Source organism: Canis lupus, chromosome 3, assembly GCF_011100685.1.
Source record: "Canis lupus familiaris isolate Mischka breed German Shepherd chromosome 3, alternate assembly UU_Cfam_GSD_1.0, whole genome shotgun sequence".
Lineage (NCBI taxonomy): Eukaryota > Metazoa > Chordata > Mammalia > Carnivora > Canidae > Canis > Canis lupus.
This window is the reverse complement of record NC_049224.1, coordinates 33,810,176-33,836,240: the sequence shown is the minus strand read 5'-3', so window position 1 is coordinate 33,836,240 and position 26,065 is coordinate 33,810,176. Positions and strand designations below refer to the sequence as shown.

The 26,065-nt window shown below is 38.8% G+C and overlaps 1 protein-coding gene and 1 long non-coding RNA gene across 2 annotated transcripts in view; one reads left to right on the top strand and one right to left on the bottom strand.

The window, feature by feature from the left end:
- Positions 1–26,065, top strand: part of GABRG3 (gamma-aminobutyric acid type A receptor subunit gamma3) — a 740,987-nt gene that overhangs the window by 91,547 nt on the left and 623,375 nt on the right. The gene's annotated exons all lie outside the window — the stretch shown is intronic.
- Positions 12,360–25,325, bottom strand: LOC111095179. Its single transcript, XR_005356889.1, has 4 exons — positions 23,970–25,325; positions 17,119–17,167; positions 15,900–15,994; positions 12,360–13,371 (listed from the first exon to the last, which is right to left on the bottom strand). It is a non-coding gene; the product is annotated as an uncharacterized LOC111095179 (long non-coding RNA).

Genomic DNA, 26,065 nt, shown 5'->3' with positions numbered 1-26,065 from the left:
AGCAGCCATATCCATCACCAGTGGAATTACAAACCAGAGCAACTCCAAGGAGAGAGCTACCCTCTCTGAGGACATTTTTCCTTTGCTTCTTGAGCAAATAGGATTAACATAAAAAGTTATTCTGTTTTGATATTTGTGTTTTCTAATTGTTTGACTACTCAGCACTTGGAGCCTCTTTCATAGGATCTGGGACATTTATAATAATTAAACTGTCTCCAATCTCAGCAATTCATGGAAGTGGTTTATGTCAAAATTTGTTGAGAACTACTTTAAGGTAATTTATACTCAGTAGGTTCATTTTTGAATGAACACAGGCCAAACCACAAGAGAGAGCACATAAGGACTTTATTTCCAGAAAAGCATCCATTTCTTCTAAATTGCCTAATTTATTGGCGTATAGCTGTTCATAATACATTTTTAAAATTGTTTGTATTTCCTTGGTGTTGGTAGTGATCTCTCCTTTCTCAATCATGATTTTATTAATTTGAGTCTTCTCTCTCTTCTTTTTAATAAGGCTGGCTAATGGTTTATCTATCTTATTAATTCTTTCCAAGAACCAACTCCTGGTTTTGTTGATCTGTTCCACAGTTCTTCTGGTCTTGATTTCATTGATTTCTGCTCGAACCTTTATTAACTCTCTTCTTCTGGTGTAGGATCTCTTTGCTGTTTTTTCTCTATCTCCTTTATGTGTAAGATTAGCTTTTGTATTTGAGTTCTTTCCAGTTTTTGGATGGATGCTTCTATTGCGGTGTATTTCCCCCTCAGGACTGCTTTTGCTGTATCCTGAAGATTTTGAATGGTTGTATCTTCATTCTCAGTAGTTTCCATGAATCTTTTTAATTCTTCTTTAATTTCCTGGTTGCCCTTTCATCTTTTAGCAGGATGGTCCTTAACTTCCACGTGTTTGAAGTCCTTCCAAACTTCTTGTTGTGATTTAGTTCTAATTTCAAGGCATTATCGTCTAAGAATATGCAGGGGATGATCCCAATCTTTTGGTACCAGTTCAGACCTGATTTGTGACCCAGTATGTGGTCTATTCTGGAGAAAGTTCCATGTGCACTTGAGAAGAATGTGTATTCAGTGGCGTTTGGACATAAAGTTCTGTAGATATGTGTGAAATCCATCTGGTCCAGTGTATCATTTAAAGTTCTTGTTTCTTTGGAGATGTTGTGCTTAGAAGACCTATTGAGTGTAGAAAGTGCTAGATTGAAGTCACCAAGTATAAGTGTATTATTGTGTAAGTACGTATTAACTTTGGTTATTAATTGATATATTTGGCAGCCCCCACATTCAGGGCATAAATATTGATGATTGTTAGGTGCTCTTTTTGGATAGATCCTTTAAGTATGATATAGTGTCCCTCTTCATCACTCACTACAGTCTTCAGGGTAAATTTTAGTTTATCTGATATAAGGATGGCTACCCCTGCTTTCTTTTGAGGACCATTTGAATGGTACATGGTTCTCCAACCTTTTATTTTCACGCTGAAGGTGTCCTTATGTCTAAAATGTGTCTCCTGTAGACAGCAAATAGATGGGTCCTGCTTTTTTATCCAGTCTGAAACCCTGCACCTTTTTGATGGTGTCATCAAGCCCATTCACATTCAGAGTTACTGTTGAAAGATATGAGTTTAGTGTCATCATGATACCTATTCAGTCCCTGATTTTGTGGATTGTTTCCTTGGACTTCCTCTTTCTTTTACAGGGTCCACTTTAATATCTCTTGCAGAGCCGGCTTGGTGGTCACATATTCTTTCAGTTTCTGCCTATCTTGGAAGCTCTTTGTCTCTCCTTCTATTCTGAATGAGAGCCTTGCTGGATAAAGTATTCTTGGCTGCAGGTTCTTCTCATTTAGGACCCTGAATATATCCTGCCAGCCCTTTCTGGCCTGCCAGGTCTCTGTGGAGAGGTCTGCTGTGAATCTAATATTTCTCCCCATAAAAGTTAGAGATTTCTTGTCTCTTGCTGCTTTAAGGATCTTGTCTTTATCTTTGGAATTTGCAAGCTTCACTATTAAATGTCGAGGTTTGAGCGGTTTTTATTGATTTTAGGGGGGGAACCTCTCAATTTCCTGAATCCGAATGCCTGTTTCCCTTCCCAGATTAGGAAAGTTTTCAGCTATGATTTGTTCAAATGCATCTTATGGCCCTCTGTGCCTTTCGGCACCCTCAGGAACCTCAATTAAAGGTAGATTTTTCTTCTTCAGGCTGTCACTTATTTCCCTTAATCTATCCTCATGATCTTTTGTTTGTCTCTTTTTTCCTCAGTTTCCTTCTTTGCCATCAACTTGTCTTCTATGTCACTCACTGGTTCTTCTACCTCATTTACCCTCGTCTTTAGGAGCTCTAGTTTGGATTGATTGTATCTCATTTAATTGATTTTTAATTTCTGCCTGATTGGATCTAAATTCTGCAGTCATGAAGTCTCTCGAGTCCTTTATGCTTTTTTCTAGATCCACCAGTAGCTGTATAATAGTGCTTCTGAATTGGCTTTCTGACATTGAATTGTAATCCAGATTTTATAACTCTGTGGGAAAGAGGACTGTTTCTGATTCTTTCTTTTGAGTTGAGTTTTTCCTTCTAGTCATTTTGCTCAGTGCAGAGTAGTAGTTTTGTATTCCCAATACAAAACAAGTTGTATTGGGAAAAGGAGAAAAAGAGAGAAGAGAAAGAAGAAAAGAAAAAGAAAAAAAGAGAAAAAAGGGGGACAAAAAGAGAAAAGAAGAAAAGAAAAATGGGGTTGGAAGCAAACAGAAGACAAAAAACAAGGGGGAGTATCCTCTGATTCTGTATACTGTAAATCCCTCGACTTCCCCTGGAACCTTCCAATGCGGCTTGGTCAATAATTTGTTTTTCCGCTGTCTGTCTAGCTGGTCTTGTGGGGGAGGCCTGCTCTGTTGATTCTTAGGTGTTAGCACTTGGGGAGCTGCTCAGCCCCCTGCCTGGTGCAGGGCCCAGTGAATGTTGTTTAACCTGTTTATCCTGTGAGGCCACTGTGAAGCTCAGTGGGGGTTGTTTACCCCATGAGGCCTCAGGAGGAACAACCCCAGTGGCGGCGGCCAGCTCTGGTACCCTGGAGTCAGCTCCCGCAGTCACTACAGAGCTCTTGGTCTGCAGGGGCCTGGATACTCTGGGGCGGGGCGCTCATCTGCTCAGCTGGGGCAGGAGCGTCCTTGCAGTCCTGGGCCCTCCCGGCCTCTGCCTGTCCCCGGGTCAAGCCGGATCCTGGGCTGTGTCCCCGGTGCCCTGTGCTCCAGAGCCTGCGCTGTTGGATTCGCTCTCCCAGCCATGCCGGAGCCCCTGCGAGCCCCTCCGAGCTGCTCCCGGTCCGCCATGCCCGCGCACTGCAGCCCTTAGGGAGCTCGGCGCCCTCTCCCCGGGGCGCAGGTGTCTGTTAGTGTCCCCGGGAGCCCGAGGGCATCCCCGCCCTCCCGGGGTCCTGCTCTAACTCCCCGCGAGCCCCTTTCCCCCGGGAAGGTCGGTGCAGCTCCTGCTCCTCCGGGACGGGGCTCTCCTGTCCTGGGGACACTCGCCCCGGCCTCAGCCCGGCTCCTCGCGGGGCCCCTCCCCATTGGAGGCCTTTGTTTCTTTATTTCTTTTTCCCCGTCTTCCTACCTTGATAGAAGCGCAAACTCTTCTCACTGTAGCATTCCAGCTGTTCTCTCTTTAAATCTCAGGCCGCATTCGTAGATTTTCAGGATGATTTGAAGGTTTTCTAGGTAATTTGGTGGTGACAGGTGACTTGGGGACCCTACTCTTCCGCCATCTTGCCCCGCTCCCCGGAGGATGCCTTGTTTTTTAAATTTCACAAGCACTAGACATAACTTATTTTAACTTAGAAATTTCAAATCTAATAATGAGTAACAATTTGTTTTTAATGATCTATGATAGGGAGAGACTGAATGAGGTATATTTATGTGTGTATTAGAGAAGGGTAGCATCAGGTTCCAGTTAATTTTAAAATATTAAAATGGTCACTTAAAATATAGTCACAATTCTTTAGGGCTTACTTTATGTGTCGTTTATTATTTTAACATATAAAAAGATATTCTTATGACGTATAAACTTTGTAATTTACTTTTCTTTTTTTAAAGATTTTATTTATTTATTCCTGAGAGACAGAAAGAGAGAGAGAGGCAGAGACACAAGCAGAGGGAGAAGCAGGGAGCCTGACGTGATCCAGGTCTCCAGGATCACACCCCAGCTGAAGGCGGTGCTAAACCGCTGGGCCACCAGGGCTTCCCTTTACTTTTCTAAGTTTAAAATTAAAATTGATATCATTTGTATATATCATGCCTTTTAGATGGAAGATAATGTTTCGTGTACTTTATGGTAATCACCAATGTAAACATTTCATTGAAGAACTTTAACTCCAAATGGATAGTCAAAATGGAAGAATTCTAACAACATGCTATTCTTCCAACAAATTCATTCTTGATTCCTTTTTTTAAAAAAAAATTATTTTATTGTAGTAAGAATACAAAGCATGAGATCTACCCTCTTTTTTGTTTTTTTTTGTTACTTACTTATTCATTTTAAAATTATTTCTATTGTATTATTGGCACATAATGTATGTTTCAATTGTACGATATATTGATGCAACAATTTTGCATATTATCCAGTGCTTACCACAATAAGTATAGTCACCATCTCTCACCATGTAATGTTATTACTGTATTATTCACTATATTCCCTATGTTAGACTTTTCATCTCCATGATTTATTTGTTTTATAACTGGAAGTTTGTACCTCTTAATTCCCTTTATCGATTTCATCCATTTCCCCACCCACCTTCCCTCTGGCAACCACAAGTTTGTTTTCCGTATTTAAGAATCTGTTCTTTGGTTGGTTAGTTTGTTTCTTTGTTTGTCTTGTCCTATAGATTCCACATATAAGTGAAATCATGTGGTATTTGTCTTTGTCTGGCTTATTTCACTTAGCTTGATGCCCTCTGGGTCCATCCATGTTGTTACAAGTGGCAAGATCTCATTCTTTTCCATGGCTGAGTAATATCCCATAATGAAATACATAATTCATATATATATATATATACATACACACACACACACACATATATATATTACATCTTCTTTATCTTTATCCACTCATTTATTGATGCAAATGTTATATCTGATAAGAGGATAATGCACAAAATATATAAGGAACTTATATGACTCAATACCAGAAAACCCAAATAATCCAATTAAAAAATGGGAAAGGACTAATAGACATTTCTCCAAAGAAGACATACAAGTGTCCAACAGGCATATGAAAAGTACTCAGCATCACTCATCATCAGGGAAATGCAAATCAAAACTATAATGAAATATCACTTTATACCACAAGAACTGTTCTAGCCATTTCATGTTACACCTGTCAGAATGGCTAATATCAAAAAGACAAGAAATAACAAGCTTTGGTGAGGATGTGGAGAAAAAAGAACCCTTGTTCACTGTTGGTAGGAATGTAAATTGGTGTAGCCACTGTGAAAAACAATGGAGGTCCCTCAAAAATTAAAAATAGAAATATCATATGATCCAGTAATTCTACTTTGAGGAATTTACTGAAAGAAAATGAAAACACTAGTTGGAAAAGGTATATGTACCCCTATGTTTATTGCAGCATTATTTACAATAGATATCTATGGAAGCAACCCAAGTGTCCATTGAGAGAACTACCCACTGATCAAAATTTTAAATATTCAATACAATATTGGTGAGTTTGAACATTATATATAATTTTGAAAAACTGATGATTTTGAAATTTTGACAATATATTTTCTTCCATAAATTATGGGACTAGAGAATCAAATATAAGAATGATAGTGGACCTGTATATGTCTGTCACCACTCCAAGAGACACTTCATTAAATGTTCCCTTGGAGAAGGAGGCAGAGGAGGGAGCCACATATAATGGGTAGAAGGACCCCCTCCTCCTATGTCAACTGCTCCCATTGGGGGAGGCATGTGGGCTGAGCTGCCACTGAGGCAGTGTAGGCCATGGAGTGACAGACTAAGGACTAGAAGTTTAAGGCTCAGCTTGTTCCTCTGAAAATGAGGGCAGTAATTACTACCCTGCCTACCTTAGCAGGATTTACTGAAAATCCAAGGAATAATATGCATGAAAGCATATTGCAAATTGGAAAGTCTTGTACAACTGAAGGGTATTAAAACTGTAATAAAGTTTAACTTTGAAAGGTAATTTACCAAAAACTATTGTAGTGTAAGTGCCTAGCATTAAGCTTTTTTGATTGCAATGTAAGTGCCTGATGTTGTCTTTGATTGCCAAGGCATCCATTTCAGTGACATCCATCTCAAATAAACATTTTGCCAGCTGTGTGACACAGTTACTGGCTATACAACTACATAAGGAGGCAGCCTGACCTACCTGTGAAGTTCCCCTTTTAGGAAACCAGGTAACCTAGACAATTGACCACCTATGTGACCCTGCTTTTCCCTTCCCACACCCTAATTCCCATTCTTTATGTTATTTTTTATAATGATTTTATTTATTTTTTCATGAGAGACAGAGAGAGAGAGTGAGAGAGAGAGAGAGGCAGAGACACAGGCAGAGGGAGAAGCAGGCCTCACACAAGGAGCCCGATGTGGGACTCGATCCCGGGATCCTGGGACCACACCCTGAACTGAAGGCAGATGCTCAACTGCTGAGCCACTCAGGCATCCCTAATTCCCACTCTTTAAATTCACCAAGAAAGAATGAACCCAGGAAACCTTGAGTACTCCACCCTCAACCCTAATAAGACAGAAGCCCAGGTCTGAGCTCTTCTCTCTCTCTCTTGCTCTCTCCCATCTCCCCGCTCCTCTCCTCTCTCTTGCCCTGAGACCTCACTGTGTGGCCTTAGGTGTGCTGTGTTGCCTTGTACCCCTGAGGACTTGTTAATAATAAATCTTGTTTTATCAAAGTTCCCTGATGGTTGTTGCGAGGTACATCTTGGAATCACAATGAGAACCACAAGGACTTGTCCAGCCACAACATTGGCTCCATTCAGAGAAATGTCTATGGCACTGCCAGTAGTAGTATCCCAGATGAGTGCTCCAGGCATTCATAGCTGATAGCATTACTGCCATAGGCTGAGATCCATGCAAAACAACTATGCAGCTATATTAATAACTTTATAATGTATAGATTTAGGTTTGTTTTTTGTTTTTGTTTTTTAATTTTTATTTATTTATGATAGTCACAGAGAGAGATATAGAGAGAGGCAGAGACATATGCAGAGGGAGAAGCAGGCTCCATGCACCGGGAGCCCAACGCGGGACTTGATCCCAGATCTCCAGGATCGCGCCCTGGGCCAAACGCAGGCGCCAAACCGCTGTGCCACCCAGAGATCCCTAGATTTAGGTTTGTTAGACCAATATTATTTTCAACGGACAGTTTGTTTCAATTGCTAATTCCTAAATAAAGCATGCAAGAAAATATTCAGGTTTGTCTGAATTTGCTGATTTATTTTTGACATATTTGAAATATAATCTTTATACTGATCTCCACTTTATAATGCTAGAGCTCTTGATCTGCTTTGGGATGTCTGAGCTGCATTCTCAGAGCTCTGCTAAGTAACAGTTTTGTCTTCATACCACATCTGTATGCTACCCAGGTATCCAGGAAAAGTGGAGAAGGAACATTCCACCCCTATAGGGAGATGTGACCTCTGTTCCCAGAAATGTCCCATCTGCAAAAGAAAGCTGGCTGGTACACCCATGAGCACCTGGCTTGACAGAGCAATATGTCCTCTGGTCCTCTAGTAAGTTGCACATCACACCAGAGACAAATCTTGCTCTTCAAGGGTTGTTTTGACTGCAGGCAGACATGGTTTTGATGACCTTGGAAGCTTCTCCTGCCCTGAGTCTTCATGGTGATGCAGTCTGAGCTGGTCACACATATACTCAATCTCACTGCATTTCTGTGGTTCAGAACAGACACTTCTGAGTAAGTCTAGATATGGAAACCTTGTTGAGATGATTGGTGGGTGCTGTGCATTAAGGCTGCTGCTGGATACTTTATTCAAATTTGAGCCCCTGTATTTCCTGACCTGTCTAGAATTCTTGAATTTGAAGATCACATTTTCCCTTTTGGCAAAAAATGCCCTTGGGATTTTTTTTAAAGAATTTATTTATTTATTCATGAGAGACACAGAGAGAGGCAGAGACACAGGCAGAGGGAGAAGCAGGCTCCATGCGGGGAGCCTGATGTGGGACTCGACCCCAGGATCATGCCCTGAGCCGAAGGCCCATGCTCAACCTCTTAGCCACCCAGGCATCCCTGCCCTTTGGATTTTTGATATAGATTTTTTGAGGGTAGTATTGCCATCCTCTTTGAATTGTTTATTGCTAGTATAGAGAAATACAGCTGATATGTGATGAGTTTTTCTGAAATTGTTTGTTATCTCTAATATTGTGTGTGTGTGTATGTTTGTATTCTTTGGGTTTGTCTACATATAAGACAATGCCATCCTCATTAGAGATAGTTTCCTAGTTTCTTTCCTTCCAATTTGGAAGCATTTTTTTCTTTTTCTTTTTAATTGAAGTATAGTTGACACACAAGATTATATTAGTTTCAGATGTACAACATAGTGACTCAATATTTATATACACTACCAAATGCTAACCATAAGTGTCACTACCATAAGAATATATAATATATGTCATATATATACACATACATATATTATATATGTATATGATAAGTATATCTGTTGCCATATGAATTTATTATAATATTATTGATTATATTTCCCATGCTGGATGTTTCTTCCCTATGACTTATTTAATTTATAACTGGAATTTTATATCTTCTAATCCCCTTGGTCTGTTTTGCCCCTCTTACCATCTCCTCCTCTCCGACTTGACAACCACCAGTTCTCTGTATGTTGTCTGTTTCTGTTTTTTTAGAAACAGACCATTCACTTGTTATTTTTTTAGGTTTCACATATAAGTGAAAACATGTAACATTTGTTTTTCTCTAACATATTGAATTTAGCCTAATACCTTCTAGGTCCATCCATATTGTGCTGAGTGGGAAGTTTTCACTCTTTTTAATAGCTGAGTAATATTCCATTGTATATATTGTCTATACACACATATGTATACATACACAATATGCCATTGTATATATATAGAGAGAGTGTGTGTATGTGTGTGTGTGTATCTCACATCTTTTTTATCCATTCAGCTATCAAAAGACAAGCTGCTTCCATATCTTGGCTATAAATGCTGCAATAAACTTAGGGGTACATATATCTTTTCCAATTAGTTTTCTTATTTTCTTTCAGTAAGTACTTAGAAGTGAAATTACTGGACTATGTGATATTTCTATTTTTGTTTTTTTGACAAACTTCCATAGTTTTCCATAGTGGCTGTCTGTACCAGTGTGCATTCTTATCAACAACACACAAGGGTTCTCTTTTTCTCTATGTCCTCACCAAAATTTGTTATTTATTGTCTTTTTTATACTAGCCATTCTGACTGGTGTGAGATGATATCTCATTTGCATTTCCCTATATCTGACTTGCATTTCTCTGATGATGAGTGATGTTGAACATCTTTTCATGTGTCTGTTTGTCACCTGTGTGTCTTCTTTGGAGAAATGTCTATTCAGGTCCTCTGCTCAGTTTTTAATTAGATTATTTAGGTTTTTTGGTGTTGGGTTGTGCAAGTTCTTTATATATTTTGAATATTAACCCCTTATTAGATATATCATCTGAAAATATCATCTCCCATTCAGTATGTTGTCTGTTGATTTTCTTGATTATTTCCTTCATGGTGTAAAAGCTTTTTAGTTTGATGTAGTCTCAGATGTTTATTTTTAATTTGTTGCCCTCGCCTGATGAGACAGATCCAAAAAAAAGGTTGCTAAGACCAATGTTTAAAGATTTACTGCCTATTTTCTTAAGAAATTTTATGGTTTCAGGTCTTATATTTAGGTCTTTAATCAATTTTTTAGTTAATTTTTGTAAATGGTGTAAAAAAGTGGTTCAGTTTCACTCTTTTGCATGTCGTTGTCCAATTTTCTCAGCAGTATTTATTGACGAGACTGTCTTTCACCCCTTGTATATTACCTCTTTTGTCATATAGATTAGTTGAAACTAATGTAGGCATTAGTTTAACATGAGTTAAACTCATGTAGGCATGAGTATTTCTGGGTTCTATTCTGTTCTATGGATCTGTGTGTCTATTTTTGTGTCAGTGCCATACAGTTTTGATTATTATATTATATTACTATTATATTATAACTCTGTAGTATAGTTTGAAATCTAGGATTGTGATGGCACCAAATTTGTTTATCATTTTCAGGATTGCTTTAGCTATTTGAGGTCTTTTGTGTTGCCACACAAATTTTAGAATTTCTTGTCCTAATTATGTTAAAAATACTGTTGGTATTTTGATAGAGATTGTGCCAAATCTGTTGATTGCTTTGGATAATATGGACATTTAACAATATAAATTGTTTCAATTCATGAGCATGGTATATCTTTTTATTTATTTGTGTCACCTCCAGTTTCCTTCATCAATGTCTTAGAGTTTTCAGAGTACAGATTTTTCACCTCCTTTAAAAAATTTATTCCTAAGTATTTTATTCTCTTTAATACAATTATAAATGAAATTATTTTCTTAATTTTTCTTTCTGTTAGTTTGTTATTAGTATATAAAAACACAGGTTTTGGTTAATTGATTTTGTATTCCACAACTTTGCTGAATTCATTTATTCATTCTAATTGTTTTTTGATGGAGTCTTCAGACTTTGCTACATATAATATCATGCCATCTACAAATAGTGACAGTTTTATTTCTTTACAAATTTGGATGCCTTTAGTTATTGTTCCTGTATGATTGCTATGGGTAGGACTTCTAATACTATGTTGAATGAAAGTGATGAGAGGATACCTTGTCTTTTTCCTGATTTTAGAGGATAAACTTCAAGCTTTTCTTCACCATTATGTGTAATATTGGTGTGGAGTTATCATATTTTTTTGTTGTTGTTTAGGTAATTTCCTTTCATACTTACTTTATTAAGAGTTTTGTCATGAATAGAAGTTGAATTTCATCAAATGCTTTTTCTACACCTATTGAGATGATTCTATGATTGTTATTTTTCACTTTGTTAATATGGTATATAATGTTGATTGATTTGCAGATATTGAACCATCTTTGTATCCCAGTCAATTATGGTAAATAACCCTTTTATTGCATTGTTGAATTTAGTTTGCAAATATTTTCTTGAGGATTTTGCATCGATGTTCATCAGGGATATTGGCCTAAAGTTTTCATTATTCTGAAGTGTCTTTGTTTGGTTTTAGTATCAGGATAATGCTGGCCTTGTAGAATGAATTTGGAAGCATTCCTTCCTTTTCAACTTTTTGGATTGTTTGAGAAGGATATGTATTAATTCTTATTTAAGTGTTTGGTAGAATTTGCCTGTGAAGTCATCTGGTCCTGGACTTTGTTTGAGGAGTCCAATTTGGATGCCTTTTATTTCTTTTTCTTGCTTAATTGCTCTGGATAAAACTAGTACAGTGTTGATTGATTGTAGTGATAAAAGTGGGCATGCTTGATCTTAGCGGGAGAAGCTTTCAATCTTTTCTCATTGAGCATGTTGTTAGTTGTGGGTTCACCATATATGTCTTTTTATAATTTTGAGGAAGTTTTTTCCATTTCTAGGTTACTGTATTTTTTATCATTAAAAGCTATTGTATTTTGTCACTTGCTGTAGCTGCATCAATCAAGATGATTATGTAGTTTTTTCTTCATTTTATTAACACTAATAAATACATTGTATTTCCATGATAAATCCTGCTTGGCCATGATGTATAATTCTTTTAATAAGCTACTACATTCAGTTTGCTAGTGTTTTGTTAAGAATTTTTGCATATATATTCATAACAGATTTTGTTCTATAATTTTCTTATGATGTCTTTGTTTTACTTTGTAATGATGACCTTATAGGTAAGTTGGGAAGTATTCCCTCATCTTCTAGTTTTGGAAAAGTTTGAAAAGGATTAGTATTAATTCTTTGTTAAATATTTGGCACAATTCACCAGTGAAGCCATCTGATCCTGCACTTTCCTTTGCTAGAAGGTTTTGATTGCTGAGTCAACCTCTTTACTTGTTATAGGTCTATTATTTTTATCTATCTATCATCTATCTATCTATCTATCTATCTATCTATCTATCTATCTATTCAGAAAGAGAGAGAGAGAGAGAGGCAGAGACACAGGCAGAGGGAGAAGCAGGCTCCATGCAGGGAGCCCGACATGAGACTATATCCCGGGTCTCCAGGATCACACCCGGGGCTGCAGGTGGCGCTAAACTGCTGCGCCACCGGGGCTGCCCTGTTATAGGTCTATTAGATTTTCTGTTTTCTTTGTGAATTAGCCCCTTGAATCAGTTCTTTATAGAAATCCCTGTCAAGGCAAAACCAACAAACACAATTTCCTGGGAACAAGATTTGCTTTTCTCTTTCTGGAACCAAGTACCCACTCAGGGAACACAGGCTACGGTCTTCAAGATAGATGCTATATTGGGTAAGAGGGTTGGCCTAGAAATGTTAAAATATCACAGTGCTCTTCTACCCTATTTCAGTGTACTTATGCCCTGACTTACTGTTCACTTGGTTACCAGAAATATTTGACAAGCTTTGAGAGTTCTGATAAGGTTGGTTTTGATAATTTTTGTGAATTTTTTCCATTTCTTTGAGACCTAGGGGTCCTTACTGTACTATTTTTGCCACTGTTACTCCACTCAAACTGTTAATACTTCTTCAAACATTATTTCTTTTAATTTGGAGTTTTAAACATTTCCATTATTTTTACAGTCTTATATAAGCTGTCTGGTGAAAGCATGCTATTGCATCCATTAATTCATGGCTTCAGTGTCTGGATCACACTGTATGAGTTGATAGTCTAGACATTTCATTTTCATGTGACTTGGTTCATCAGCTTTTTATTTCTTTTCTGGGAGAAATGAGGAATCTTTAGGGGAAATGGTCCCTCAGATTTGAATCTTATGAAGTATGTTATTTGTGTGTGCAAATTCTTACTATATGAGCAAGAATGGCATGGAATGTCTTTCACATTTGCTTTCCTCACTATAATATTTCTAGAGGATCCTGAAGGGTAGATGCACATCTCTTCTGCTTTCCTTTCACTTTTTTAGACCATTTTCTATCTTGATGTGCCCACATTTGATCATTTGGCTGTTGTGTGAGGACATAACACTATCACTTCATGGTTTTTCTTGTTTTTACCAGCAACCAGTGAGTATTCTGAAGGCTCAAGGTAGTGCTTCCCAGTCCACATGGGCTAATTGTTCTCAATCTCTGATGATTAAGGGCCAGTGAAAACAAAGACATGCCCCTGTCTGTGAAAAAGAGAGAGAGAGAGAGAGAGAGAGAGATAGATGTTGGAGAAAAAAAAGAGATGTTGGGAAAAAAAGAGAAGATGTGCTTATTAAATATTTGTTTCCTTTTTGTGCAAGTTAAATTAACAGATTTTTCAGAATGGAAAAGAACCTTTGAGATCACCTGTTCAATGTCTTCATTTTACAGATTAGGGATTAGAATTCACAAAAGCCCTCTAGGCAACAGATCCCTTCCCTCCAGGAGAGTGTGCCTTTGCTGCATCACACAGTTGCTAATGTCTTCATCTAGATGGTCCTTCTCAGTGTATTCTTACTAAGCCTTATCTGGGGCTGAATTTTCAGATTCCTGTGTGGTGTAGGTTAAATGGAACTGAGAAGGTACCTCCTTTCTTAATGTTTTCCTTGCATCTTTCCCCAGTCTTTGAAATCCTACCACTATTCATTTCTCTAGACCTGTGCTGTTTGCTATAAATAAAGGTATCTCCTCAGGAGGGATGACTAACCCAGAGTGTCAGTGCCTGAGGTGAAGGCCCTGGCACTGCAGGAGAAGAAAGGTCTATAAAAGTGAAAAGGGAACAAACCAAAGGCAAGTGTGGTTGGCTTGGTGACTCAGAAGTGGAATAGTGGTAAAATGGGAGGAGCTGAGCCAGGCTGTCTCTAGTCAAATGGTGGTGGGGAGTCTCTGCCACTTAAAATTGTGTGACTTTGAGCAGGCCAGTTACATGTTCTGCATCTCAGTTTCTCCATCAGTACAAGGGGGGTAATAATGATAGAAAAGATTAATGAGAAAAATGTATAAAGCACTTAGGACATCTACAAAGTACCATATGAGCACTAGCCAGCTGTAATTATTTCATTGTTATCATTTGTGAACACATGCTAAGCACTGAGGCTCCCCAATGGACTCAGATTCTGCTTTTCAGTATGCACAGGGTCCAGTCCAATGTGCTTTTTCTTTGTCTTTATGGTTGGCTCTTCTACTGGATGTACAAAATAATTACATGTACTGATACCCAGGATATTTTTGTGAAAAGAAAGGCTTTTAGAATTCTAATTTTTTTTTTTTTAATTTTAGAAAGATACGAGGCTGGATAATTTTGGCAACCAATACTTGGCCGCTCAAAATAAAACCCCTAATTTTCCATATTATAGTCAAAGAATGACCTAAAGAGCCCCCAGAGAAGCTCCAAATGATATCAACACTAATTTACCTTTTAAATGTTGAGGTCACTTCAATGTGTCATGCATGCATTAATAGAGTCTAAATGTCTTCATATAGAGGGCTGTAGAACATAGTGGCTCAAAATTTGGTCAGATAACCTGGTTCCAAGACCAGCAAGTGTATAACTTTGTCAACTCCATCCCTCCTCATTTAAAAAATGAAAATGATAATAATAATGCATTCCTCCTGCAGTGTTCTACAACTGAAATTGGTTTCAAAAAAATTCTAAAAAAAAAAAAAAAAGAAAAAGAAAAAAAAGGGCAGCCCGGGTGGCTCAGTGGTTTAGCGCCACCTTCAGTCCAGGGTGTGATCCTGGAGACCCAGGATCAAGTCCCATGTCAGGCTCCCTGCATGGAGCCTGCTCCTCTCTCTCTGCCTGTGTCTCTGCCTCTCTGTGTGTGTGTCTCTCATGAATAAATAAATAAAAATTCTAAAAAAAAAAAAAATGAAATTGGTTTCATGCATGCAAATCACATAGCAAAGTGCTTGGCACATAATACACATTCTTAATTAGCATTAATGGTTACAGATATTTACTCAATATAGGAAATAGACCTTTACTAAGTTGGGTGCTTCCATGTGCTCAGCCCTGGGCTCTGAGCCAGTAACTCAGGCACTTTTCCTTCCCATTTCATAGTGAGTACTCTAATGACTGATTATTCAGAGGCTGCAAGGGTTACCATATTTCCTTGCTATTCTTTGGGAAACCAGGGCACAGAGAGACTGAGAGCATTTCCCAAGGCATGTGAGGGGGCACATAGGACTCCAAATAAGGACTGTCAGAACGTAAAGCTTTTCACAGTTCCAGACTACCTTTTTGAAAAGTTGCTTGCCCTGGTCTTTATAACCTGCTTGGTCTAGAAAGCAGTGTCTACAAATCCTCACCAAAGAAAACAGATGCCTGGGTTGCAGCCATAACAGATTTCCCTTCCTGGGTCCCAGGAGAAGCCTCTGGGAAAGGCTTTTCATACAGGGAAAGGATGCCTGTATTCTAGGGATCCAGAACACAAAGTAAACGACGGTAGTGCCGTAAACAGTCAGGTACCTTCTTATCTTGATAAAATAGTGCCCAAGAACATTTCTATTCCCTTGAGTCTATACTCAAATGGTAACTTTTAAGAATCTACCATGAAGATTTTCTTCCTCATCACAAGTGATAGATATTCACTGTTAAAATTTGAAAAAAAAAAAGAAGAAAAATAATAAATATCACCATATACATTCCAGTATATAGTTTTCCAAATACATACATTGTGACAACACATACACATACATATGCTTTTTGTACACAATATATTGCACACACCTGGGTAGCTTCTTCTGTACCATCATTTCTTACAGTCATGAGTCAAAGCCCTTATCTCTATACAGGACATGCTCCACCCTGAGAAGCAGGGATCTCTGCAAACAAACCATACATTACTGGGTTGTCAGCCACATTGATGTCTTCCCCCCTCCCCCCCCAAAAAAAGAAATCTCAGTTAATAAATTCCACAAAGAGCAGGATTTAGCCCGTCCTGTCATCATATCAACAGTGTCTGGTGCAGGCCTCTGTGTAGCTGGCTGTCAGCAACCGTGTTGAGTAAAGGCATTAATATGTTTGTTTTAGCTACTGTGCAGACATTTTATGGAACCTAAGGCCTCTTCATCTGCTCATACTGCTGTTTTCTGGCACGAAGGCTGCACTCTCTTAACCATACCCAGAAAGGACATGCTTTCCCCTGGTCCTCCCTACGCTTGTGCTTTCCTCTTCACACCACCTTAGTCTTCAGATATGGATGCCCATGTCTTTCCTGCATTCTGAGACCATATTCCCCGGCTACAGAATTTCCCAGGGACCCAACTTCCTTTCCTGTGTGCCCATGACAGCTCTTCAATTTCCAGTAGTTCAGTTTGACCTGTATTATCGCATTTATAAACAGCCACCATATGGTCTGCCTGGCAGGCTGTGGATTGTTGCATTCAGAAATGCTCCAATTCATCATGTACAGTTCCCAGCAAAATACTAAATAAATACTAATAAATAAATTTATTCAGCTCATACTAAATCATGACAAATTGTTCTTTCTCAGATTCACAATGGATGCCCTCACACAAAGCAGGGTTCTACTTTCCATGTTTTTTTTTTTTTTTAATTTCATGTTTGTCATTCAAGTTAACAAATATTTATTTACTGAGTACAACTGTATAGAGGCCCTGGGCTTGGTGTTGCCATGGATCTCAAGGCTGGTAAGAGAAAGTCTCTGCCCTTCTGGAGTTTCCAGTCTGTTGAATTGCTAAAAGGTGCACATCTGGAAAACCAGATGCAGCTTTGTGCCTCTGTTGTATTTTGGATATCAGGAAAAATTGTATCTTTTAGCAGAGATGATGGATTGATTACTTGCCTTTGTTCATAATCATGGTTCTTACATCTTAAGATTCTTAAGATAGAGCTGCTGTACTACAGGCTAACTGTGTTAAGACAAGAATCTTTAGTCAAGAATTGACAACTCTAAACAAAGCATGAAATTAGAACCAGCATTTACCTTTGAATTTTCAGGAGCTCTGTGTTCACACATTTTATTTGTATGTTTTCTAAGAAGAACAAATAACTGTGAGATACTAATTTCCCTTTTATTTTTCAAATCTAGAACGACTTTCCAAATAAACTATAAATTTGAACCAGGTCAGATAAAGGGCAAAGGTTAAGTCCTATCCACTTCCTTTTTGGGTTTATTTTTATTTTTCTATGTCTGTACAATGTCTATCTCTGCATTAAAAAATTTGTGAATCACATGCTCATATGTTATTTACATCAGTTACTTCTACTAAATTCTGAGTCTGGTGGGCAGATATTTGGAAGTTCTGGCCCGCTGTCTGGCACATAAGAACGTGAATGATGGAAGAGGCTGCATAGGGAGGCCTGGGGTGAGTGAGACAAAGTGTTTTGAGGCAAGCCGGTGTGGGCTAGTGGAAGCCTTAAATAATGGGCTTTAGAAAGAGGGATCTATTTACCCAAAGCATAGCCCCAAGGGTAGGAAGGGCTAGGAAGAAAAGGAATCTTCTCTACAGACACAGCTCAGCTCATTCATAATTTTTCCTTAGGCACAGAAAAGTTTATCCAGTTATTTTTATCTTTCTTTTCTTCTCTCCCTTTCTCCCTCCCTTTGTCCCCACCCAAACCTTTCTTTCCTTCAGTGCTCTGACTTTAATTATAATATTCTTCAAATTGTCTGATCCTTCTAGGGCAATGATGCACAACCAGGGCAATTTTGCTTTCCCTTCCACCCTGCCACACACAAACCAAAGGACATTTGATGATATTCAAAGCCATTTTTGTTGGTGTAATGTGTACAGATAGTGCTACTGACATTGGGTGGGTGGAGGCTGGACATGCTGCTAAATATGCTACCATGCATATGAAAGTCCTCCCCTCATTCCCCTCAATATAGCATTATCTGGCCCAAATGTCAATAGTGTCAAGATTTTGAGAAACTTTATACTGGTATCCTTATTTTCTAGGGCAAAGGACATCATGGTGATATTAGAAACTTGTTTTCATTATTACCTAAAAATCCTTTCCTTCTTAACTTATTTTTTCTTTTTTATCAGAGGTGTTACAAGAAGAGATAGTGGATAGAATTTTTTTTAAAAAAGCCAACAAAACAAAACCTAAACTGCATGATCTCATTTGTGTGGAGAATCTAATACAAAACAAAACCAACTGATAGGTTCAGAGAATAGATTGGTGGTTGTCAGAAGTAGGGTTGAAGGGTGAGTGGAATGAGTGAAGGGCTTAAAAGGTACAAACTTCTGATTATAAGATAAGTAAGTCTTGGAGAAGTAATGTATACCATAGTGACTACAGTCAACAACACTACATTGTATATTTGAAATTTGCTGAGAGAATAGGTCTTAAAAAGTTTTTATCACAAGAAAAAAAGTTTGTAATTATGTGAGCTAATGCATTTTGACTAAACATGTTGTGGTAATCTGATACATATATCGGATCATTTCATTGTACACCTAATACCAATTCAATGTTATATGTCAGTTGTATCTCAATAAACTTTTTAATTGAAAAAGCAAAAGAGCAACAGAGGGTGAGGTGCCTGTGTAGATCACAGCCCTCAAGTGCATCTAGCTGCACTTTGGCCTAGGCCTGCCTCTCCATAGGATGCCAGGAGACTGAAGATCCTGTGTGAAGTCCTTCTCCCCATGAATCCCAGCCCCTACCAGCAATGCTCTCTGGTATTCACCTACACCCTTTGCAAGATATCCACTAATATACTAGCCCTTCCAGACCTTCCCTCCAATTTTTTTCACCAAATACATCATGAATATCTTTCCATGTAAGTACACATAGATAAACATTCTCTTTTTTAATGATGGCATGGTATTTTATGGCATAGGTACACCAGCATGTAATTAGCCAGTTTCCCTGTTGTTTCCAATTTGAGTTTTTCTAGTTATTCACAATTAAATACAATATAGCACTGAGAAACTGTGTGAACATCTCTGCACAGTTGTCTGATTATCTCTTTAAGATAAATTCTTTTAAGTAGAACTGTCCTAGCTACAAATCATCTGGAAAAGAAATAAAGAAAACAATCCAACTTACAATTACATCAAAACAAACAGTAACAATGAAGTTCTGGGTAATGCACAGAGAGAGCTGGGCCTGAATATTTAGAGCATTTTGAATTTTATTATTTTGAATTTTTATAAATATGCTCTGAGAACACAAGAAGGGAAGGTTCATTTAAAAAAAAAAATTCTGAATGCTAATATCAGAGGACCTAACTCAGAAAATATGCTCTTATTTATTTTTATTTTTTTAACCAACCTGACTTGGAAAAAGGAGGCAGAAAAAGCACCAGAAAAAGGAAGTGCTTTGTTAGTTTTTAAATAAGAAATTTTATATAATTATAATTAAGATTTTTCTTAAGTAATTTGAGCCTTTCCCAAGCCTAGTTTCAAGAGTTAGGCCTGAAAGCTTCCCAAGTCTGATAGGAAAAGCAGAGTCTTTGCTCATTAAAGTAAATCAGAAATTCTTATAAAACTCAGAAATGACAATTTTCCATATGTAAGATAGCAAAAAGAAATGACCAAAAAGATAAAAACATTCAATGTACTGGACAAAAGTTTTAAAAATATTGGAGAGACTTCCAGTTCCAGTTATGATGGAGCAGCCCCATTGCTCTCAGGGCCTTCATTTTAGGACAGAAAATCCCTGGATATAACACAATAAACAAGCATAGACTGAATCATGGAAATAAGGAGCCAAATCACCTTGGCACATTAGACTTAAGGAATAGTACAATGGTGAGTGAGCCCCAGTGCTGTAATATGTTGTCTGGCATGCCACATATACAATCAAAACTCACTTGTTATACAATGAGACAGGAAATTCACGATCCAAATGAGAAGAGAAAATAAACAGATGCCAATACCAAGATAAATAAGATGTCATAATCATTTAACAAAGTATGTAGTAGGTAGAGACAATTACACTTAAAAAGTGGGGAAGATAAAAAGACCTGAATGAAATAAGTTTCCTCTACTTCACTCAACGACAGTAGACTATGACTGGATTGCATTACTGCATTGATTAGCTAGGGCTGCCATAACAAAGTACTACAGACTGTGAGGCTTAAATAATAGAAATTTATTTTCTCTAAGTTTTTGACGCTGGAAGTCCAAAATCAAAATGTATGCAGGGTTGGTTTCCCTCAAGGCCTCTCTCCTTGGCTTGTTGATAGCTGTCTTCTCCCTGTGTCCCCATATTGTCTTCTCTCTATGCATGTCTGTTTCCTGATCTTTTCTTTTTTTTAAAGATTATTTATTATTTTAGAGAGAGTGAGAAAGAGCACTGGAGGAGGGTCAAAGGGAGAAGGAGAGAGAGAATCTCAAGCAGACTCCCCACTGAGCATGGAACCTAATGCAGGACTCAAACCCCTGACCCTAAGATCATGACTTTGGCTAAAATCAAGAGTTGGACAATTGACTGAGCCACCCAAGTGTCCCTTGATCTCCAGTCCTAATGGCTTAGGGCCTACTTTTATGACCTCATATTAACTTAATTACCTCTTTAAAGACTCTGTCTCAAATAGAGTTGCATTCTGGGGTACTGAGGGTTAGGATCCAACATATGAATGGACGGGAGTGCAATTCAGCCCATAATAGTTTTGCACATTGTATTTTATGCAATTGTATGTGTATTATAATATCTAGAGCAACTACAAAGAAAACTATACAAGTGATACACTAAAAAAAACCCCACAAACTATAAATAATATAAGAAGAAATCCTTAAAAATATTCAAGTACCCTTAGAGAAATAACAAAAGAAACAGAAGAATGATAAAGAGGGAAAATAAAAACCAGGAAAAAACCCATCAGTCACCAGTATTAAGAAGGAAACAAAGTGGATCACTATAGATCCTGTAGCTGATAAGTGGATAATAAAGGAATAATACAACCAAAATTAAACCCAAATTTGACATCATTTTGTAAGTTAGAATAAATGGGCCATTTAAAAAAACAATTACTAACTATAGAAAAAAAAAGATGCAACGGGAATGTGAACAATCTTATAATCATTAAACAAGTGAATTAGTAATTAAAAGTTCCCCTCAAAAGAAATACTTATTTCTATTTGGTTACACCTGAGTATTTTACCAAATAGCTAAAGAATAATTAATACTGACTTTATACAGTCTCTTCCAGGAAAGAGAGAATGGAGAACATTCCTCAATTCTTTTTATGAAGCTAGTGTTATTAGATACCAAAGCCAGATGAAGACTATACAAAAAAAGAAAGACTACAGATTAGTTTCTCTCATGAATCAAAATGCAAAAATCCTTAACAAATATTAACAAATAGAACCCAGCAAAGTATAATTATACCTCATGACCAAGTGAGATTTATATCTGGTATGGAAGGCTGGTTCAATGTTCAAAATCAATTAAAGCAATCTACTCAATTAGTTGGCTAAAGAAACAAATGTCATATGACCATATCATTTGGTGCAGAAAATGTATTTGATGAAATCCAATACCTATTCATTATGAAAACTCTCAGTAAACTAGGAATAGAAGGAAACTTCCTTGATATGGAGCATCTACAAAATTCACATAAACAAACCAACCTATAGCTAACATTATGGTTAATGGTGAAAGACTGAAAATCTGGAACAAGGCTAGAGTATATGCTTTCACTAGCCTTATTCAACATAGTAGTGGAAGTCCTTAACACTACAATACGGCAATAATAAGAAATACAGGCAAATAGTTTGGAAAGAGTAAAATAAAAGTATATGTATTTGCGCAAAACCTGATTTCTACATAAAAATCACAAGAAATGTACAAAATACACTTAGAACGAATGATTTCAGCAAGGTCTTAGGAGAAAAGATCATCACACAAATTGAATCATATCTCTATATAATAACAGAATAGTGAAGCCAAAATAAAAACACAATAACATTTACAATTGTTCCAAAAAATGAAGTGCGTGGGTATAAATCTAACAAAACATGTATAAATTCTGTATATTAAAAATAATAAAATGTTAATGAAAGACACCTGAGAAGCCCTAAGTAAATAGAGAAATATTTTTGTTCCAGGTTTGGAAGGCTCAACAAAATAAAGATGTCGGTTTTCTCCTACTTGATCTATAGGTTTAATGTAATTTTAATGATTTTGGTGGATATAGGAAAGCTTATTTAAAAATTTACATAGAATAGTATAAGGCCCAGAATAGCTGAAGCAATTTTGATAAAAAGAGAATAAAAGTGGAAGAATTCATCTACCTTCTTTCAAGACTTTTTACATAGCTATAGTAATAAAGACAGTAAGTTTGAGTAGAAGAATAGACAGATAACAAAGCAGAATGAGGAATCCATAAGTAGACCCAAGCAATTATTCTCAACTGATTTTTGACAAAGTTGGCCATCCCAAAAACCCTCATAAAATCTCAACATTAACTTCATACTTTATATTTTAAAAATTTATTCAAAATAGAATGTAAAATTATAAGCTTTTATTTTATAGTGGATAATTCTTATAAGCTGGGCCTCATTAAAATTAAGGCTCCACTGAAAACTTAAGAGGATGAAATGAGAGAAAATATTTATAATCCACATATCTAACAAGTAAAGAAACAAACAATTCAATTGGAATATGGGCAAAAGACTTGAAAAGACATTTCACTGAAGGAGATATTCAGATGACAAACCAAAGATGTTTAACATCATTAGCCATTAGAGAAATACAAATTAAAACCACAAAAAGAGGAGTGCCTGCGTTCCGTAGTCAGTTAAGTGACTCCATTTGGCTCAGGTCATGATCCTGGGGTCCTGGGATCAAGCCCTATATCACCCTGCTGAACAGGGAGCCTGCTTCTGTTTCTCACGCCCCCCCCCCCACCCCAACTTGTGCTCTCACTCATTCTCTCAAATAAAGGAATAAAATCTTAAAACACACACACACACACACACAGATATCACTACAGACCAATCAGAATGACTAAAACAGAATAGTGATAATGCCACAATGATGGAAGGAATCCACAACACTCATGTTACTGGTGAGAATGTAAAATGGATAGCCACTCTGGAAAACAGTTTGGAAGTTTCTTATGAATCTCAATGTGAACTTATAATTCAGCCCATTGCACTCTTGGGCATTTGTCCCTGAGAAATGAAAACTACACAAAAACCTATACATACCTTTTCATAGGGAGGTCCCAGTCTGGGTTAGGGAGTAGCGTTACCAGATTCAGGGTTGTTGGTGGCTTAAATAAAATTCTGGTGGGGTTTAGCAGTAGGCTCTGATAATGGGTCAGACAGGCATTGCTGATTCAGCGGTCTGGGGGCTGTTTGAGTGCCCCTTCAATAGCATGTGGGGTGGTAACATGTTCTTGCCCCATGGCCAGCTTGTCTGCATCCTTGACCATAGTGGCCACCGCAGCAATAATTTTTAAGCATGGGGTCGAGCCGTCCAGCAGCCACCGTGTCCAGCTTTTTGGAGAGATAGGCTATGGGTCTCTTCCAGGGACCTATGTACTGGACAAGGACCCCTTTTGCCACCCCGTCTTTCTCGTGCACATACAGGTAAAAGGGCTTGGCTAGGGCAGGCAACCCGACAGCCAGGGCAGACAGCAAGGCCTGTTTAAGGTCATTAAAGGCTCTGGCCTCTGTCCATTCAAAATTTTGCTGGTGCTTGGTGGCCTCATAGAGGGGTCTGGCCATCTTGGCAAAACCCGTAATCTATAATTGACAGACCCCTGATGACCCCAGGAATTAATGTACCTGGCAGACGGTTTGTGGCTGTTGGATCCCGCACATCTGTCAACCATCTTTGTCCATCCTTTAATTTGTACCCAAGGTAGCTCACCTCTGTTCTGCAGATCTGGGCTTTTTTAACTGAGGCCTGGTATCCTAGGGCCGCTATGGTCTGGAGCAAGTCCCTAATGCCTGCAGGCATGTGTCCTGGTCTTCAGCCGCCAACAGGATATCATCCACATATTGCAATAAGGTCAAATGAGGGTGCTTGGAATGGAATTCACCCAAGTCTTCATGTAAGGCCTCATCGAACATGGTCGGTGAATTTTTGAATCCTTGTGGTAGTCGAGTCCAGGTGAGCTGGCCATTGATGCCTTTCTCGGGGTCCGTCCATTCAAAGGCAAAAAGGTCTTGGCTCTTGGGTGCTAAAGGCAGGCTGAAAAAGGCATCTTTTAAATCTAATACCATATACCAAGTTTTGTCTGGAGGTAGGGTGGAGAGGAGTGTCTATGGGTTTGGGACCGTAGGGTGCATATCCTCTACTCGCCGGTTGGCTTCCCTTAAGTCCTAGACTGGCCTGTAATCATTAGAGTGCGGTTTCCACACTGGCAGCAAGGGAGTGTTCCATGCCAATTGGCAAGGCCTCAATATGCCCGAGTCCAGTAGTCGCCTACGCGCTGTGAGAGGCATTTAGTATTGGCGGGCCCCGACAGGGTCTGCCCCCAGCTTTAGTTCTATATATATGGCCAGTCGGTGCCGGGCCAGCCCAATTCCCCCAGTTTCTGCCCAGGCTTGGGGAAATTCCTGCAGCCAAAGGACAATGTTAGTCATTGGAGCTGAGGGCATTTGGTGGAGACGATATTCGTCTTCTAAACTCAGGACAAGTACCTGAATCGAGTGCCCCTCCTTGTTTAGAATTTTTGCCCTTTTGGGGTGGAAGTGAATTTGTGCCCCCATCTTGGTGAGCAAGTCCCAACCTAACAACGGGTAGAGACACTCAAGGATGACCATGAAGGAGTGGGATACCCGGCTCATGCCGAGATCCACAGTTCTTCGGGTAGTCCATGAGTACTGTTTGGTTCCCGTGGCCCCTTGCATCCATGAAGTCTTGCTTGCCAATTTCCCTTGGGGTTGTAATAAAACCTAGTGTTGTGCCCCAGTGTCCACTAGGAATTCAACGAGTTGCCCCTCCACTCTGAGAGTTACTTTGGGCTCGGGGAGAGTTGCCGAACCCCAACTCCCCTAGTCGTCCTAGTCCTCCATCTCCAAGATCTTGGCAGGGGCCTTAGATCTTTTGTTAGGGCACTCTTTTACCCAGTGGCCCTCTTCTTTGCAATAAGCACATTGGTTCTGTTCAGTTTAGGGCACTCCTGATGGGGACCAGGGTCATCCTCCTTACCTGTCCCTGAAGCCAGCTTCTTGAGGTGCCTCTGTCTTTCCTGTGAGTCATCCATGGTTGTGGCCAGCAGGATCTTGGCCAGGTTTTGGGTCTGCTGGTCACTTAGTTTGGTTTGTTGCTCTTCCGGACTTTCTCTATTATTATAGACTCTTTCTGCTACTATTACTAAGTCCTGCAAGCTCTTCTCTCCCAGTCTCTCTACTCTTTGCAATTTCTTTTTTTTTTTTAATGTTTTATTTATTTATGATAGTCACAGAGAGAGAGAGAGAGAGAGAGAGAGAGGCAGAGGGAGAAGCAGGTTCCATGCACTGGGAGCCCGATGTGGGATTCGATCCCGGGTCTCCAGGATCGCGCCCTGGGCCAAAGGCAGGCGCCAAACCACTGCGCCACCCAGGGATCCCCTGCAATTTCTTTTAAATGTCTGGAGGGGCCTGGTTAACAAAGGCCATGATAATTGCCACCTTTGTTTCCGGGGGCTTCTGGGTTCATAGGGGTGTACTGCCTAAAAGCCTCTATGATCCTCTCTAAGAAGCCTGCTGGACTCTCATCCTTACCTTGTCTTACATCATATACCTTGGCCAGATTGGTAGGCTTGAGACCTGCCATTAGAGTCTCGTGGTGGACCCGGAGTCTCCCCTTACTTTCAGCCCAGTTGTAGTCCCAGGTGAGGCCGGAAAAGGGGAAGGCAGCATTTATGAGGTCTGGGTTTTTAGTCGGCTGTCTGTCCTCTCCCTGGACAGGCTTCCAGGCTTCCCCCTGAATTCGTTCTCTCTCTTCGGTGGTGAGGAGAACCTGCAAGAGCTGTTGGC